Source organism: Bos grunniens, chromosome 8, assembly GCF_055505025.1.
Source record: "Bos grunniens cultivar Pamir isolate PY7600 chromosome 8, Bosgru_T2T1.0, whole genome shotgun sequence".
Lineage (NCBI taxonomy): Eukaryota > Metazoa > Chordata > Mammalia > Artiodactyla > Bovidae > Bos > Bos grunniens.
Genome location: NC_141172.1, coordinates 41935605 through 41955396, shown reverse-complemented (window position 1 = coordinate 41955396; position 19792 = coordinate 41935605). Strand labels below are relative to the sequence as shown.

At 41.8% G+C, this 19792-nt stretch overlaps 1 protein-coding gene across 11 annotated transcripts in view; it reads left to right on the top strand.

The window, feature by feature from the left end:
- DMRT2 (doublesex and mab-3 related transcription factor 2) overlaps positions 1-19792 on the top strand; it is a 347384-nt gene that overhangs the window by 173004 nt on the left and 154588 nt on the right. For 10 of the 11 annotated variants that reach the window (XR_015169658.1, XR_015169656.1, XR_015169665.1 and 7 more), the window contains one exon: positions 13679-13785. The exons of the other annotated variant lie outside the window; for it this stretch is intronic. The gene's annotated coding sequence lies outside the window, so the exon portion shown is untranslated. The remainder of the gene's footprint in view (positions 1-13678; positions 13786-19792) is intronic. 11 annotated transcript variants of the gene reach the window in all.

The following is a 19792-nucleotide window of genomic DNA, read 5'->3' as shown; positions in this document are numbered from 1 at the left end:
CAGGCACAGAGCAAGCCAGAAGTGTCAGAGAATGAATGCCTCTGGAAGCCATCCTCAAGAAGTTACACATGGGTTAACCACTTGTTTGGGATGATTTTGAGATGCATTCTTCATATTCCCCCAGAGTTCCCCAGTAGGATTGAGCTGCAGGTGCCCATGATGGTAATCTTGATGCAACACATCCTTTAATGACATCCTTCCCTCTTCTCTCTAACTTGCTTAGATTGCCCTTTCAAATAAACTGCTTGTACTACTTACACTTTTACCTTAGAGACTGCTACTAGGGAATCCAACCTAAGACATTTGATAAATAAATAAAGGCTGTATTCCATGGGTAGTTAATGTCACCTCTAAAACCCAAAGAGACCCAGAAAACACTGTACCCCTTTCTTGCAGGTATAAGGTGCAAGATATAATGACCAGCACACAGCAACTGGCTCTTAACCTTAGAAGAGTTATCCTGGGGGGCCTGGAGATAGTAGGTGCATATTCTATAACTTTTAAACAACTTGCTGATGCAGGAGCTTTCCTTGACTCTTATGCTCTTCCCTACAGGTGATTCTAGGGCATCTTGCTCACTTGGTCCAACTAACACCCAGGCGTTAATATAGTGGACCCGCATAAAGTTCAATGGAATGTCAGGAAGATCAGGGTCCCTACAAACTGTATTAGAACAGAAAACAAGAGAGTTAATGTAGTTCTGGGGCAAGACAGTAAAAATGTATTGCTGTTCCTGTCACATAACACTAAGCTGTATTTGATTCTCGCTAGTGTTGTGAGTTAACACTTTTGCTGCACTGATGGCTGCTTATCAAGCGCCAGAAGCTGTATTGATCTTACTAGTAAAAATAGCACATCCACCAGAGCAGCTGTGATTGGGGAAACTACCTGGATAAGTTCACAGTAAATCACCCTCATCTGCCACAGTTAATCTCTTTTGTTCAGGAATCAGACAACTGAATTGAATAGAGATGTGATGGGGATCTCCATACCTGTATCCTTTTAAGTGTTTTTGCAATGGTGAGATATTGCTTCTCATATTGCAGTCTTGGTTGGGCAATGTTGGGTGTAGTTTCTGGGGCTTCCACTTGATTTTTCCTATCATGTCTCCTACTACATGTGTCAGGATACAAATATGACAGTTCTGACAGCTGCTAAGTATTTCTACCCCAATTATACACTCAGATCTTGGGGGAAATAAGCCTTTGTACTAAGTGTGAGATAAAATTAGGATGTATAGTAATGATACACCTGACCTTCAAAGCCCCTACTCTAACTAGTACACTACACTGGCAGCCGAGTGTTCTGCTATTAGTATTAGCTCAGACTCTGTATCTGTTGGGCTTCAAAAAGCATGTGATCCCTTTCCCCAGTACACAGTTGCCATGGCAATTAACTTACAGTTCCTTGGGGAAATGTCAGAGGAACATTAACCATTATACTTACAGTTGTGCTGCAAGATCTTTCCTCAAGAAGACCTGATTACCCCTCCAGTCAGTGGTCTCTGGGAGGGTGGGATGGATTAGGGCTGGATAAGGGGCTTTTATTTCTCCATTGTGATGGCTGATGTCAGTTGTTTTGCTCTCCGAAGTACTGTACCCAGCAGCCTATCTCATTAAGCTTTTATTGGTCTCATCATTATTTGAGTGTGCTGTCAAATGTAAATTCTGGACATCAAAGTAATATTTATACTCAACAGTGAGGGTTATTTTATACCTATCAATGTATAATTCACAATGCAGATGTAACAACTGTGAATATGTGTGGAATAATGCAGGCTAAGAGGAGTTGAAGGAAAAAGTTCCTTCAACCACGGGGGTCAACTGATAGGATTATGGCAGATTTTTTAACACATCTTTATAAACTCAAAATGAATTAAAGCCCTGAAGGTAGATTCTCCAGGCAGGAACACTGGAGTGGGTTGCCATTTCCTTCTTCAATGCATGAAAGTGAAAAGTGAAAGTGAAGTCGCTCAGTCGTGTCCAACCCTCAGTGACCCCATGGATTGCAGCCTACCAGGCTCCTCCATCCATGGGATTTTCCAGGCAGGAGTACTGGAGTGGGGTGCCATTGCCTTCTCCGTGAAGGTAATGCCAGACACCATAAAAGTCTTGGAGGACAATATAGGCAGAACGCTCTTTGACATAAATTGCTGCAAGATCTCATTTGACCCACCTCCTAAAATAATGGAAGTAAAAATGAAAATTAGCAAATGAATCCTAATTAAACTTAACAGCTTTTGCACAGCAAAGGGAACCATAAACAAGATGAAAAGACATGCCTCAGAATGGGAGAAAATACTTTCAAAGCAACTGACAAAGGATTAATCTCCAAAATATACAGTTTATGCAGCTCAATATCAAAAAAACAACCAAATCAAAACAAAATGGGCCAAATACTGAAATAGACATTTCTCCAAAGAAGATATACAGATGGCTAACAAACACATGAAAAGATGCTCAGTATCACTGATTATTAGAGAAATGCAAATTAAAACTACAATAAGGTATCACCTCACACAAATCAGAATGGCAATCGTTTAAAAATCTACAAATAATTAAATGTGGAGAAAAGGAAACTCTTTTACACTGTTGGTGGGAGTGTAAATTGACAGATCAAATAGCAACAATGAAATGCATTTTGGGAAGATTTTAATAATGAAATGATTAATAGCACTGTTACTGTCACCCTGCTTATTTAACTTCTATGCAGAGTACATCGTGTGAAATGCTGGGCTGGATGAAGCACAAGCTGGAATCAAGATTGCAGGTAGAAATATCAATAACCTCAGACACACAAATGACACCACCCTTAATGGCAGAAAGTGAAGAGGAACTAAAGGGCTTCTTGATGAAAGAGGAGAGCGAAAAAGCTGGATTAAAACTCAACATTCAAAAAACAGATCATGGCATTTGGTCCCATCATTCCATGACAAATAGATGGAGAAACAATGGAAACAGTGACAGACTGTATTTTCCTGGGCTCCAAAAACATAGCAGATGGTGACTGGCAGCCATGAAATTAAAAGATGCTTGCTCCTTGGAATAAAAGCTATGACCAAACTAGACAGCATGTTAAAAAGCAGAGATATTACTTTGCCAACAAAGGTCCATCTAGTCAGAGCTATGGTTTTTCCAGTAGTTATGTATGGATGTAAGAGTTGGACGATAAAGAAAGCTAAGTGCCGAAGAATTGATGCTTTTGAACTGTGGTGTTGAAGAACACTCTTGAGAGTCCCTTGGACTGCAACGAGATCAAGCCAGTCAATCCTAAAGGAAATCAGTCCTGAATATTCATTGGAAGGACTGATGCTGAAGCTGAAACTCCAATACCCACTCCAGTACTCTGGCCTGGAGAATTCCATGGAGTCCATGGGGTCGCAAAGAGTCGGACATGACTGAGCAGCTTTCACTTTCTTTTCAAGTGTACTAGGTCAGTGAGAACCATTCTTAATGTCAAAAACATTTATGTATCCCTTGATTATAAAATTCGTAATATTGGCAATCTACTGTGAGTTCAAGTGTTTGGGTGGATATGGTTGTAAAATGATGAAACCAGGGTTGTTATCTAGTAGGCAAGGAAAACGATGGATGTGTGTTTTTGGAAGGCTGATTAGGTTGAGTCTGGAAAATGGGAGCACATTTTGTCTTTTTCCTCAGCCTTCTCATGCTCTCTTCAAAATGCTGTCTGATGAGTTGGGGAGGATTAATTTAAAAGTATTTTTCACTGGAACACTACAGTGAAGTTATGGGTGTGTTTTTTTCCTCTGGTTTAGTTTTCAAATTGAAAGCTGGTTCTTTGAGTTGGTAACATTAGCCCTTCAGATATGGTACATCTGTCAGCAGAAGGAATGCATCTTGTTTGGTTAAATTACTTGGCAAATACAAAGCTATTTGGAACATGCCTGGCATGTAGTAACTGCCCAGCAAAGCACAATTATTATTCAACAGCGTCGTGCCTTTGACTCATCTTCCTCAGCATTTGGCTCAAGTCTCTTTCTCCAGGATCTTCTCTGGATGGTCCAGCCTAACCCACTGCAGTATCTGTCATGCATTTTGCCGTGTACCTGTCTTCTAATTGTTTCCTGGCATTGGTATTTTTCCTTGTGCTCTATAGCAAGCACTTGAAGGCACGATGCCAAGTTATTTTGGACCCTGGAGTTTGGGGCAAGAAGTATAGCATTGTATTAATAATTCAGTGTATGTGCTGGTGGTGGCTGCCTGGGTTCAAAACCTGGTTATTCCCTAAGTAGTTGTATAATCTAGGGCAAGTTGTTTAGTATGTCAAAGCCATTCATATGTTTGTGTATATAGGTTTTTCTTTCTTTTGAATTATTTTCTTCCCAGCCATGGGATTACTGGGTCAAAAGATATTGCTTACAGCTGTGTGATTACTCAGTTAGTTATATCTCTATGCCTCAGTTTCCACCCATGTAAAGTGGGGATAATTAGATTCTCTCATAGAGTGGCTGACAATTAACAGATAAAACACAGTCTTCGGCAAATAGGAAACAAATGTTTGGTTATTATTGCTAACTATTATTGGTTTTGACTTGAAATACTTTTGCTGACACTTCCATTTGAGCAGATGTTGTTTTGCCCAAAAGACAGAGTGGAAGTTTGAAAAAGAAAACCAAATGCAATGACTCACTTAATCGGGACTTCTGTATTATCTAAGGTTGCTGCCGGGACCATGGTGCACTGTGATCAAAGTCTTTGTTGTGTGTTATCTAAGGTTTGAAATTTTGCTTACTTTCCTGACTCTCCATATCCATGATTAATTAAAAGAGTGCTGAATTTGGTATTGGTGGCAGCTTTCCACAAGATCTACTTAAAACATGAGATATAAAAGTTGTTTAGGTAATCTGGAGAGGGGTACAAGAAAAAAAAACTGATTAAATAGAAAATCTTAAATCTTTCTCTGCTTCATAATAAGGCCAACTTTCTTCTTGCCCATATAAACAGTTTACTTTTAGAACAGAACTTATGGAATGTAGACCCAGGATGGGAGGCAAGATTCAATTTGTGGGGTCATGCTTAGTGAGAAAACTGTTCCCAGAAATAATATTTGAAGAAGGATTACATTCTGAACCCTGGTCGATTTCTTACCTCCTGGCAAAATAAATTATGGCACTGGGTAGGTTTTAAGCCACCCCTCCCACCGCCCCCCCCCCCGCATCAAATGCCAGAGTTGATATCCGATGAGGTTCTATTCCAGGCTTTTTACACACATTTTAAATGGCTGCCAAGACACTTGCCTTTTCACTACATCTCTGTTAAGCAGTAAAGCTTATGGCTTGATGTGCTATACAAGCTGCAGAAGGGAGTGGATTTTGAAAACTTTGTGGGTCCACAGATCCAATAGAGGCTGAGATCAGCTGGCAATGGCAAAAGAGACACAGTCTTCTGGTGGGCCACTTAGAAATGACTTTCATTTCTCTTGCTATAAAAAGGGAAAAGGAATGTGGTCAATTTTGGTATTTTGGTGAGGTTTTGAAGTAACCTTCTATATGTATATATATACACACACACACATATATATAAGTATATGTAATTATAATATGTATACATGTCACTATATCTTATATAGTATCATACATAATTATTATGTTGCATGTGTATATATGTGTATCCTCTGAATACATTCATACACACACATAAACATTCACTTACATATACTTTTTGTCTTTTATGTTTTGGGCCAAGTTAAAAAAGAATAAAAGGCTGAGTGTAGATTAAAACATTATTTGGTAGCATTATTGCTAAATACTGAACTCTGAATCTGCAGCTACCAAATAAGATTAATTCACATCATCAATTTGTTAAATGTCCACTGCACGGACACTGATCTAGTCTGTTGTCAACACTCTTTACAAGAATATTGAAGCCAAGTCAGGATGCACAGCCTAGATTATGTTGTAATATGATACATATGTAATTGAGATCATAGGAGGCATAGGAAATATTTTTTCAAATAGATGAGAGAAAAAAAATGCTACAGCGTGCCCAATAACAACAAAAACATCACAGAAATGATACAACTTCAATCAATGGATTTGGTCTTAGGAGAGAAGGCAGATTTATGGCTAGTAATTTGTGTCCTTCAGAATTTAGAGGCAAGAGGCAGATGAAAATATAGCATGTTCAGCAAAACCTCTCTGTAGCCAACTGTTGGACAGAAACCCAAGTTTCCTGAAAACTCATGGAAAAGCCATTCCGAGCCCTAACTCGTGGACCCTTATTATGATTGTGAAGAAAATAACTTTTAAAACCTGATACATTCACTTATGCACAAAGGTATATTTTTACAGTATTTCGAAAAGGTAAATTAGGAATATTCTTATATTCCAAATGACCTGGTATTATTTTATTTTGCCATAAATTGCATGTATTCCAATGCAGTTGAAATCCTATCGGGGATTGAAGTTATAACCGCAGCTAATGTATTTGAAAAAATAAAAGGCTTTTTGTCAGTATAGTTTCTGCTTCAAACTGTGCAAGATACACTTATTCTCCAAGATCGAAGGACCTCCCCTTTTTTGGGGGGAGGGGAACAAAACGTTAAAAGACTAAGCAGGAAATAGTGCACACTCACTGAGACATTTTAGCCAAAAAGGAATAATTGAATGCAAGTGAGAAAGGGATTTATTTTAAATTAAAGAATTTTGACAGGCCAGCCATAGAACAAAGGGCTGTATTCTATATTACCTGTTTTCCCAGGGGTTCCAGGCTCTTGTGGACTTCAATGGGAGGGCTCCTCACAGAAGGGAGGCCTGGAGCTGAAGAAATGTGGATCAAAGCAATCAGCTTAACGCATCTCAATCTGCCTTTGATAGGCCAGCTGTTCAGAAAGTTCTGTGGCCTTCCACAGTCATGCTGGCTCTTTCTGAAATGGCAATTGCAGGAGAGCTAAAATCCCATTCTGAATGACTGGGTTTGGTGTGAAGTACTCTGTTAGGTGTCTATATTTGTACCACAGTCATACGGGGTCTGAATGGGTAGTGACAGTGGACTTGCCGTTGGTGGAAAAGAGGACAGCAACATAGAAAAGATGGTTTCTTGGCTGAATAACATTAAGAAGGTACTTCCTACTTAGGGCTAGGTTTGGCTCTGACCTCTGTGTGCTGACAAAGTGAGCCTGAGAAATGGGTGTGATGCTGAGGAAAGTACGTAAGATTGGAACCTGTCAGATATGTGTTTGAATCCAGCTTTGCAGTTCGCAGCAAGAGGATCTTAGACAAGCTTCCCTTTGCCCCTGGGGCTCAATTTTTCTCAGTTAAAGTGGGGCTACTAATACTTATCTAGGGAAGTGGAGATGAGGATTAAGTTCTAAGACTTCAGAGGGAAAAGCCAAAGGAATGCGACTTAGCAGTTACTACTTTCAATATACATTAAGCTTTTCTTAGGGCTTCAACCTCTATGGCTTCAGAACTAGGTTCATGTTCTAGCTTTACTGCTTGTTCACCTGTGATGTTGGCAAGGCTCTTTGATGTCTCTGAATTTAATTTGGCACATCAGTAAAATGTATTGATAGATGCATAAAAACTTGTATATATATTATCTCAAAAGTTCATTAAAAGTAGTAAAACAAACATAAAAGATAAAAATTAAAACATAAATGAAGCAGAAAGTAGTTAACATAGATTCTGGAACATGATAAGGACTCAAAAAAAAAGTTCTATTATTGTGATTGAGGTCTCTTTTAGGCTGTTTTTCTAAACCAGTTCCCAAACTCTTCTTCAGAACCCGAATCTTTCTCTTTCACTGCATCCTCTCTTCTAGCCCTAGCAAAGACAGAGGCTATGACATCTGCGTTGTTGAACAGTTCCTTGGTTGCCTTCTATTGTCTGAAAACAGCATAAGCATCTGCAGTGGAACTGGGTGCAAAATTGTGATGCTGGTCATTGTAGTGTCTAATGCCTTCCCTTGGACCATTCTGGTTTCATTCCTTTGCGATAATAGAAGCAACAGTTTTCAAATTAAATAGACTGGACAGTATGTTACAGTTTTGATGTGCTCCTATAGAAAACTATATACAGAATGATTATGTATCCTGTATATTCTAGTATTTCCAGGGTGACTATATATTGCTTCCTTATTCATGACAAGGGCTTCCCTGGTGACTCTGACAGTAAAGAATCTGCCTGCAATGCAGGAGACCTGGGTTTGATTCCTGGGTTGGAAAGATCCCCTGGAGAAGGGAATGGCAATCCACTCCAGTATTCTTGCCTGGAGAATTCCATGGACAGAGTTGCCTGTAGGGCTGCAGTCCATGGGGTCGCAGAGTCAGACACGACTGAGTAACTAACACTGACACTGATTCATGACAAACAACAACAAAAGACCATAAAAAATATACATAAACTCAGAACTTCTTTGCTTCCTCTCCACCAAACACCTCAAAATGAATGCATTATATGAGCTGAAGGATTTGTTGTGCCACTTATCAAAAAATGATAAGCGTGGAGATTCTCTGCCTAGAGTGCAGGTGAATGCTGAGACAGCAGTGTCAGCACCAGCCCCCTACATCTGGCTAAACTCCTTTCATGAAATGATGGTGTATGTATGTTTTCTGAGAGAGGTAATGGTGAAAAAATGATGGGAGAGACTGTCCTTTTTCCATTTCTCATAGTCTCTCTGAATACAAAGTTTCTTGAGAATAGTTCTGGATAGAGCAGATGCAGTTGTGTTCTTGTGCTCTGGGGCTCTATGTGGTGTGGCAGAATTTATGCTAGACTTGTAGGAAGACAACTTGCATTCTGTCAAGCTGTTGCTGAATAATCATGAAAGCCTGCATACATCACTGAATTTGTTTGGGATGCAGTTTCCTCATCTGTAATTTTGATCTGTTAATTAATATTTGTCTTTCCAAACACATGGACAGCTTGTGAGATTCAAGGGGGAAAACCACTGGGGGGGCATGCTGCATAATGGTGAGACGTTATTAAGTTATGTTCACTGTATGTTTATTCTCTCCCTGGTTATCATGTGAGTATCCTGTACACGTAATGCATGTACGCGTAATAACGAACCGTTGATTTATAAGTCTCAGATATACCTGAATAGACTTTCACACACTGCTTGGGATCAAGCAGCATTATATAGCTTATGCAAATGAAGATTATCTTATTTTTATCACTGGGAAAGTTTCCAGGACATTATCAACACGTGCTAAAGTTTCCTACCTAGAATGTAATACTGAAACCTCTGCTACCTTACACTTGGGCTCACAACTTCCATATGATTTGCCTCTCACTTATAAAAAAGCCACAGGCCTTGTCAGCTAAATTCCAAAGTGACATTCAGCAGTGAATATTTGGATTCAGTTTTGGTTTTGCTTTCACACTGTCATAGAAAACTACAAAAGGGCTGGACACATGTATTCCCCCCTTCCCCACTTTTTTTTTTCTTTCTCTTCAGCTTGACGAACACGTTCGTCTCAAAACCACTAACAAACACGTTCACATAGACACCTTCTGCAGGATTCTTAAAATCCTGCTTTCCACATGTGGATCATAGATCAATCTAACTATACAGCACTGCCCTGGATGATGGTCCCTCTTGCAACCATGTGGAATACTCATCTTCTCTAATCCTGGTCTATAGTATTTCCAAAGTACTTTACAAGCCCAAAGTAATGGCTTCTAATGCTTTGCAGCAGCTGAGCTGGTAGCACACATGATATCTTAAATGTAACAATCAAAGGCACAGGCAGGATCTTGGTATTTCCGCTGGCTTGCAGATGTGTCCTGTCCCGGTCCAGAATCTGTAATGTCAATTTTAGACAAAAGAAGCTTAAAACAAAGGAAAGTCTCCCTGCTTTGTGTCAACAACTGAACTAGAGTGAGAGAAAGCTCCCCAATAGGGAAACGACATGTATTGTATATCAGTTACCTGACCCGTACAGTAATTTTTTGGGGGGTGTGTGTCTGTGAGCAACCTTGCTTAAGATTTATGTAATGGAGGGCATTGTTTTATTAATCTACACCATGTGGGACTCTCCAGGTGCTAAGCTTTGATCTTCCTGCCCTCTGGTACATTATGTTTTCTAGTGCTCATTGACAGTGATGTCTGTGATTTAAAGCATTCTTCCCTTGCTGCAGAGGGGTGGGGGAAACAAAAAGAGTTCAGATAACTCTACCTCAAATCAGAGACCCGTGACTTCTTCCCTTGTCTGGTCTCCATTTGGTATAAAATTCACTCTGATTCTGTTTAGGAGAATTTGATCATCACTCCAAGGAGTAAAAGAATATCTTTATGAAACATTTTATGGCACATAAGATTACTGCAGGAAATTCTGGACGTGGCCAACCAGGGAAGCTTGGCTTTGGTCAAAGTGGTATGAGAAGACGGAAAGTAAATGGCAATTTTCTATTTTCCCTAAGAATGAAAGGGAGAAAAGAGTGGGAGGGATAAAAAGAGATACAGACATTCAGAATCCAAGTCTATCATGACCCTCATAGCATTAAGAACAAAAGGATAACCCTTTTCTAATAAAGGATAATGATGAAGCTATCTGATTTGTTGTATTTTAGGAAATATGTTATCACATTGGAGGAAAATATAAAGAAATGTCAAGCAGGTTAAAGGTGATATAATACATACTCATCAAGGATACAGACCCTGACAACAGGCTGCATATTTCAAACCCCATTTCTGCTGTTTACTAATGTCAGTTTCCTGACCTGGAAAATGGGGATAATAATAGTACTGTCTCCCAGATTATGGAAAAGATTAAATGAGCACTTAGAATAGGGCTTGTTCATCTTAAGTGCTCAGTGTTTGCTAGTATTTTACTGAAGACCTTTGGCTGCAGTACCTGTGGTTTGCAAGATGAATGTCTTTTTCCTATTCTTACTTGTGTTATTAAATAGTGTGACATTATTGACCTTTCTGGGCTGGCAAAGATCAAGGCTGGGTTCCTACATGGTATGTCAACAGTAGCCATTTTAGGGGGAAGAGAATAGATTTCAACTACATTTATGTTCAGGAGCACTATTCTCAGAGGATGAAATTAGGGATGAGGCATAGTGACCTTCTGGGGTCATGAAGTCCTTATGGCTTTGTAAGGTCATCCCTACCTTCTCTTTTGCAGGTAAGGGGAACAATTTCTTCCCTAGACTTCTCCCTCCATAGGTGAATACAGAAAGTCACCTCTGTCACTACAGATTCATTTTACCTCTTCTTAAACTTCATGTAAATGGGGTCACACACTAGATGCTCTTCTGTCTTACTTTTTCATTCAGTAACAGAGATTCATGCATATTTTTGCCTATATCAGTATTCACTGCTATGTAGAATTTCCCTATATGAATATATCACAATTTATTTGCCTTTTCCACTGGTGATAAGTTATTTTCAGTACTAGAAGTAAAACTTGAATATTACTTTATAAGAGATATTTTAATAGTATCCTCTAGCAACAATTTAATTTTGTAGTGATGTATATACTAACTTTTCTTCTTGTTACAGTCAAGTTGACTTGTTACAGTTGAGTTGAATTCAGGAAGCCTTTGCATTCTATAGGCATTTTTTGGTCTTTCCTATCTAAAACAGATTGTCTTTTAAAGATGGGTTTAATTTTCATAACTTGGGTCAATGCCAACTATCTTCATTTAATAGCGATAGCTGGATGAACAGTAATGAATGATGATCAGGTGAGATTCATCTCGCTGTTTGCAAAACTGTTTAGTGACTTCATTATGCATTTGGTTGAGCTCAAAAGAGAGGTGGAAAATGCCAAGACAGTGAAAGGTGCATGTTTCTAAACTAGTGTATATAGGATAATCAAGGTTTTTATAATGAAGGCTTCTATATCTTATTCATTTTGGAGAGATGAGTGTGGGATATTTTGAAGCCAGCTCATTTGCTAGACACAGGTGTTCTAGGATTCCACTGCTTGTTCATGTAATACTAGGCAGAAGTTAAGAGGCACCTTTCCTCAGAAGAGTAGAGAGAAGGGAGAAGGGGACACATCATAGGCTCAGATAGCCAGAGCCTGCCCAGCATTCCTCATCAGCCATCAGTGCTGGAGACACAAGTCATGGGGGTAACACAGTTGGAAATGAATGGGATGGTTGAGGGTGGATTGAATGTTAGGGTCTAGCAGCTCCATTTCCCTCTGTAGGATGCACAGAAATGGAGAAATGCCTCATGAGACTTTGTAGTAGTTGACAATGCCCAGAGAGGAATGGAAGGCAGAGGAGAGTGCTAGTAAGTCCTGGAGCTTTGTCTGTAAAAGAATGTACATGCTGGGAGTGCATTAAGTCAGGCTGGTTTGTTAGGCCCAGGGAGAGGATTTTCCATGAACTTGGGACTTTAGTGGTAAAACTGGGAAAGTCCTGAGCAGAGCTGCTGCTAAGTCACTTCAGTCGTGTCCGACTCTGTGCAACCCCATAGATGGCAGCCCACTAGGCTCCCTCGTCCCTGGGATTCTCCAGGCAAGAGCACTGGAGCGGGTTGCCATTTCCTTCTCCAATGCATGAAAATGAAAAGTGAAAGTGAAGTCGCTCAGTCATGTCCGACTCTTCACAACCCCATGGACTGCAGCCTACCAGGCTTCTCCATCCATGGGATTTTCCAGGCAAGAGTACTGGAGTGGGTTGCCATTGCCTTCTCTGCCTGAGCAGAGCAGGGCCTTAGAATAACAAAATGGATGTAACAGCTCCATCAGAGTTCTAGACGGTTTGCACTGTAAGGAATCATCTAATCCAGGAGTTTTAAAGTTGGTTTTATGGAAGGCCAGTCCCTCTTCTTTTGAATACAAAATCTTAGGCATCAGTTTTAGAAATTCAGACTGATGAAACAAGCTGCGCTGTTCAAAGCAGGGTGGGGTGTGGGAGTTCAAGGATGTCTCCTTTTGGCCTAATTGATTGTCACTACAAATGTTCCACAAACAGCACCCCAAAAACTCAGTGGCTCATTCAACAGTGATTTCTTCTCATGGTTCTTCAGGTTGGTGTGGTGACTGTTTTAGGCTGTGGGTCTGCAGGTAATCTTGGGTGGCTCTTCTCCCTATGTTTCATGTTGGGGACCAGGCTTCCCAGAGTAGATTCTCATGGTGATGCCAGAAGCCAATGTATCTCTGTAATGTCTTATTTATCCATATCACATTGGCCAAAACAAGGCACATGGTCAAGGCCAAAGTGAGAAGGTGGGAACGTGCACTCCGCCTTCATTAGGTCCTGGCAAGGTTATGGACAGCTACCCCCACAGGGGAGTGTGGAAGTGAGGCCAGCAAAGTATCTGTGTAGCACGCTTGCCTCCCGTCTGCCCACTCTACAGTCCACATTCTACATGCTGAGGAATCCAGAGAACCCAGACCTACCTTGGGCTCCAGGCATCAGAGGCAGTGCCTGGCAGAGGTGATGGCGGTGACTAAGGAGGTTGATGGTGCTCGCTAAGGGCAGCGGGACTGTGTTCTGGAAACTATGACAAGTGCTGCAAGCAGGTTAGTGTGGCTGAGGTTCAGCAGGTGGCATTGGTAACAGGAGGTAGAGCAGGAGAGAAAGGGCCAGACCTTACATGGCTGAAAGAACCTGCAAGCACGCAGGAAACACCCCTAGGGGTTCCTGGAAACAACTAGGGATGACTTTACGTGGCTGTACTAATTGTTGGTGATCATTTATCACTGTCCGTATAACACCATATATTAATATATATATATATGTATATTTCAGGCTGACATATCTGGGGAAACACGAGTTTCAGTAATCAGACTTGAAACCTCAGAGTTGAAAGGGACCTTAGACCCGTGTAACACAACCCCTGTTCCATAATATCACAGGTAAGTGTTGTTCACCTTCTGTGTGAATATCTCTGCTGACAGACAATCCACTCCTCATAAGGAAACCATCTCACTCAGACAAACAGCACTGACAGTGACCTTCTGAATGTGCAGGACTAGAAAGCATGAAATTAGATATCAGGGAGGCAAAAGTCTAGAATGAGAGGAAGTTTGTGAAAAATTGCTAATTTAGAGAAAAGATTCTTTTTTGATATGTTTAAAGGGAGGATGAGGGTGAGACCATAGAAGCCAAAAAGAATGAGAACTATTTTTCTCTTTTCATGTTTGTTGTCAATTTGAAAATTAATGTGATTAAGAGAGAGTAAAACCTGGCAAGTGGAGACTGTAATGTCGTAATTGTCTGAGGCTAAGGGATTGTGTCTCGGAGAAGGCAATGGCACCCCACTCCAGTACTCTTGCCTGGAGAATCCCAGGGATGGAGGAGTCCATGGGATCACACAGACTCGAACACGGCTGAAGCGACTTAGCAGCAGCAGCAGCAAGGGATTGTGTCTATGAGAATGTAAGGTAGAAAAAAGACTTTTGGAGTGCGAGGCGCCAAGTGATTCTACAACTCATAGATAAATCTGATGCTTACCTTAAGTTTGACCCCGGTTTACACGTATTTCCCAACTTACAAATTCCCCTCAAAGATAAGGGAGCATATAGACAGGAATAAGTCAACTAAGGAATAGAAACGTTCTCCTCTAGTCCTACTCTAATATGCCCACCTTGAGAGCTGATAAAATCTTGAGTCCAGTCTATAAGACTGAAGTTTTTTGTAGTTATGGACTTTGCCCTCAGTGTTTAACTTCTAGGGAGTTGGGAGCCAAAGCAGCTCTCAGGTTGTTTCAACAATAACACCAAGATCAGCTGTCAAATGGTCATGGGGTAAACTTGTCAGACTAGTTATTTGACTTCTTACCTGTATACCCAACCAAGGGAATAACAACCACCAACAATAAAGTTTAAAGACTGATGTTTTAAACTTTTCAACAAGCTGTGTTGACATGTAGCTACAACCTTCATGGGTAAACCACTTCATGCAGAGTGAGTTTTAAAAGCTGTAAACTAAAATCACAGTTTTTTGCAAACCTTTGAAATTTTTGAGGAACAAATAAATCAACCAGATCATCCTCTACCGAGAATTACAAATTTCTTCAGGAAACTTGGAGCTCAAAAAGAAATTAAAGCAGAGACTGAAACTGGTTTTAGATTAGTGATTTACTGCCCGTCAGGAGGCGTGACTACATTGTTGTTTACTTGATTTCATAATGCACTCTTTCTCTTTAACCTTTCCTCTGAAGACATGGGTTCAGATCCAGTCACAATGCTGGTCAATTGCAGATGGATTTCTCTGGTACTTCTTATTCCTCCATGTGTGGATCCAGACCAGAGCCAGTCCCCAGTGTATCCTGGTTGGAGTGTAGTAGAATGAATGCTTAAGGACATTGATGGCAACAGAGGGGCTCTTAGGAGAAATACAACTTTGTAAAAGTCCCATAGCTGAGGTCTTTTAAAAAATCAATTAATAACATCAATGTGATCAAGTACATTTTTCTCTGAAATATCCATTATAAGAAGGATATTTCTCAAAACCCAGTTTGAGACATAAATCCATGTTAAGAAGGCTAGGAATGGTTATTACCATATTAAAAAAATTCAGCTTTGGTTCACAATAAACGTGGACAACCTACATGTCTGTGGTTTTAGCTGTCTGAGGGAAGACCTGAGGTTGTCTCTGGGATCCAGTTTGTATATGTGCCTTTCTGCTGTCTGTGGGAAAATCCATTTGGACTTTGGGACTGTGGCTGCATTCTGATTTAAGGCAATGCCTGGGTGCTATGATTCTCTCTACTGTGCAACCTTCCAAAAATAGGCAGAGTCACCCCTGTGAGCAAAAGAGAAGTAGAGGAGCTTCACCTTGCCCAGTGGCCCTTTAAGAATATGATTTTACGGTATTCACACATTCTTCAGGAGCTGAAAGAACTAAAAAACCTTGGAGCTGTCACTGCTGGTTTAGCAGAAATATTGCCCTGTAGAAGAAGGGCTGAGAATAGCTGCGTAATTTCCCAGGAATGGTTTAAGCTGCATCCCGTGGCTGGGACTCATTAGAGAGTACAGTAGCTTCACAGCCAATGAGGTGGCAGGAGTGGCCACTGGGATAAGAAAGAAGGTAAAATCCAGAAATCTCTAGCCTGTTGTTCCATTTCAGCTGGAGTCATCATTTTGAAAGCAGAGAAGGGGGAATGGTTAATGGGTTTGTGATGGTGGTGGTGATGGTGGTAGGGTGAGACAGACAGTAGTGGTCAGTGAAAAGTAGAGTGAGGATGAGTTATAAATTTATTGCAGCTGGGACAGCTTGAGGGTTGGGGGCGAGGCTTAGACCACTTATAAATGATCAGAAACACCAAATAAGACTCCATTCCCACAAATACCTCAGATTCTCAAATGGGAAGGTTCTGCAGTGGGAGTGGCTTGAATTATCTAAGTTTCTAAATTATTTTGTGGTAGTATGGATCATTTATGTGTGTGTATATGCACAATATACATACTTTTACCTCTCCTACATGTATTTATTCATTTATTAATTGGACATCTACTGAGCGCCTGTGTTGTGCCAGGTTTTGCAGTAGGTGATGAGGATAAAAAGACTGAATGGAATGTGTCTTAGTGCTTGACTTGTAGCAGCATAGAGCCTAGGGAAGGAGGGAGACAGACTAATAAACCAGTGATCATAACAGAGCGTGATCAGGGCCATATGGAAGGGGCTGTGCAAGTAGAGTGGAGGGGGAGCCTGACCGTCCCAGGGCAAAAGAGGACACTGGTGTGTGTTTAGGGAGATGAGTAATAACCCCCAGCTGACACAATTAAGGAGGCCAAACGCACTGAAATATTGCACAAAGGGACAGTAATTAGGCCAGTGTGGTCAGAGAATGTGGAGCATGGTGGGGGAGAGAAGGGAGGTACAGCTTGAAAAGGTGAGTAGGGGCCGTATCTGAAGGGCCCTAAATGCCACACAGAGGAAAGCTGGAGGAGCCACTGAAAGGGGTTAAGCACGAGGTGAGGATGTGATCTGCATTCATTCTGCAGTTACCTCTGGGTGTTGATTATGATGGATCTGTACAACTGCAGTTCTGTTTAGGCCGGGAGTGATTCCCCTTCATCCGGACTGCGTTTACCATGGCAGTTTATGGTAGCATTTCAAAGGGAAGTCCGTGGTCATTCTGAGAAACTAGTGCAAGACTAGAGCATTAGGGCAGACAGAAGAGGCAGGACACCCTCATGGGTTGAGCCCTGAGTGCTTTTAAGAGCCAGCTCTGTCTCCCTATATCCTTATGGTTCAAGAGAATGAGTGTAGGAGGAAGGGTTGACAGCTTATCCACACCTGGGGTATTGTTCTCACTGGAGCAGCATGCTGCTAGGCTGGGGCGGGCCTCAGAGAAGGAGGAGCTCTGTACTGCCACTGGCTAGGCTGCAGTACAAGCAGTCCTGTCCCTCGAGTCCTCTGGATGAGCAGATTCCATGGTCTTAGATGAGTCTGTGGTACGTTAAAAAGTCATTTGGAGCTTCTGACCAGTGCAGGAAGAGAGTCACAGCACAGACCCCTAGGATTCCCTGAGCTCGGCCGTATCATCTGTGGCAGAAAATATTACTATCTGAAAAGCAACTGTTGGCAAGCTGATTATGCTCAGTATCTTATTATGGGACAGCAAGTGGTCAGCATTTATGAGCTTGGCATGTCAGACCCCCTTAGACAGAGACCCACTGCGAGAAGGAAGTGTTCTGTTTAGTATGGGCTTGAGTTCAGAGGGCTCAAATAGCAGGGTGAACAGATGGTGCAAGTCCCATGTTCCCCACCACTCTAGCACTGAAGCACTCCACTCACTGATGTGGTTTCTGCAGGACAAGCTGGTAGAAGAGGAACATCCCTGAGCTTGTTTCATGCAGGAGTTGGTGCATATGTTGGTGCAAACCCCAAATAACTATGGCACGACCGCCTCTTCCACCAGTGGACCCGAAAGGCAATGCTGAGGGAAACCCTTATGGAAGGCAGAGCTTCAGTTAGGAACCTGGTCACCCGTTCTGTGTGGAGGGAGAAATGTTCAGAGGTAAACATAGGCACAGACTTAAGGGCATTGGAGAATTAGTGAGTGGTCAGGGGCCTGGAAAGAGCATGGTTAGAAGACTAGGGCCTAGATAGTCTATTAAAGAAGCACGTGGCTGGGCCTGGGAGGGTAACAAATTGTGAAGGAATTTGTATTACATAGTGATGCCACTAGAGGATATCCACTGCTAAAGTATCCCTAAGACCCACATGGCCAGCATGTTACCCAGCCCTGTCCTTGGCCAACTTACTAGAAATTTGATTACATTGAAACTTTTCCACTTGGAAAAATCAACCATTTATGCTACACAGAATTAACCTGTCTTCTAGGTATGGATTTTCCTTTCCTGCCCACAGTGAGCTCATTGGTGTGGCAATCTGAGGGCTTACAGATTATCTAAAAAACTGACAAGGACCCTGCAAAGCATTGCCTTGAATCTGGGGACCCAACCTATGCCAAAAGAGCCATGATGGTGGTCATGGGTTCATGGGATCCACTGGTCGCGCTTCACACCATGCCAACAAGAAATTGCAGGCCTGATGTGATTTGGGTACTGATTTCTTGAAGGCAACAGCTGAAATATCAACTTGTAGTTGATGTCCTTGGGCTGGGGTGATACCCTTCAGGACATGATATACTGACCCAATACATCTTGACCCATGACTGTTGAGTAGAATAAATGGGTCTTAAAACCTGGGGATGAAAATAGGAATGGCCCTGCCCCCCATCACTTTCAGCGACCCACATGGGGGAACTTTTGCTTCCTTTCTCTGCAGTTTTAGGCTCTGTGGATCTATAGGTTCTGATTCCCAGAGGGGATACTTCCTGGAAGGTCACAGTAAGGGTCAAACCAAATTTAAAGCTATGACTGTGACTGGTTACTTTGGATTCCTTCTCCTAGGAGAAAGCATGTAAAAACAGAAATTAGGGGGAGGTAAGTGATCACCATATGGAAGTAGGGCTGCTGCTATGTCATGGTGGCAGGGAGAAAAATGTTTTACATTCAGACTGGCACATTCTTTCCATGTTCAATTCAAACTGTAAATGGGAAGTTAAAAAGCAGTTTGATCTGATAAAGACATGATAAGCAGGGGCCTCGAGGATGAGGTCTGCATCCTCCACCAGTCAAATCACCTAGATCAGCAGAAGTGCTAGCTGAGGGTGACAGGACTAGAATGGTGGTGGAGGAGGGCCATGCATTGATGAGTATCAGTCCTGGTTCAGGACTAACTGAGCAGCTGAGACTGTACTTCTTCAAAATAGTTTTTCTTTGGTCCCTAGAAATGTTGACCAATCTGACTCCTGGAGAAACTGTGTCTGGAAGGATGAACTTAATATGGGAAAGACAAGGGCTCTGAGCAGTACAAGAGGCAGATCACATGAGCTACTGGTGGTGCCCTGCCTAGCTTCTCCTAGCTGGGCCAGTGCACCCATCTCCGGCTGTGTTAAGTGTAGGCTGGTAAGGGCTCACCATTCATTCATTTGCAGAGAAACCTCTCAGGAGATGGGAGGTTATGCATATCTTCACCCTTCAGGGGTGACCTGCAACCAACTAGTGCCTGATATGTGAGTAGTAATTGGTGGTATCTGAGTAGCAATTCATGCTTCAGGGCTGCCAAGGGCATTAGGCTGGAGCCTGACATTAGCTGAAACCACATTTGCCCTGTTCTCCCAAGTCCCTTAGAGATTTTTCCTAAGACTCCACAAGACTCCCTTTTCCTTCTGTTTTTCAGTGACCCAGCCTAGGGCAGGTGGTCAGTAGAAGAGGATTTGTTTGGGGGAGCAGGCAGCCCTTTGCTTTAAGCACAGATAGTACTGTGCAGGCTCCCAGCACACTCCTGAAGTGTGTGTGTCTGTAGGACACTTGGTCAGACTTCAAGTGAGGCAGCCCTCCTCTT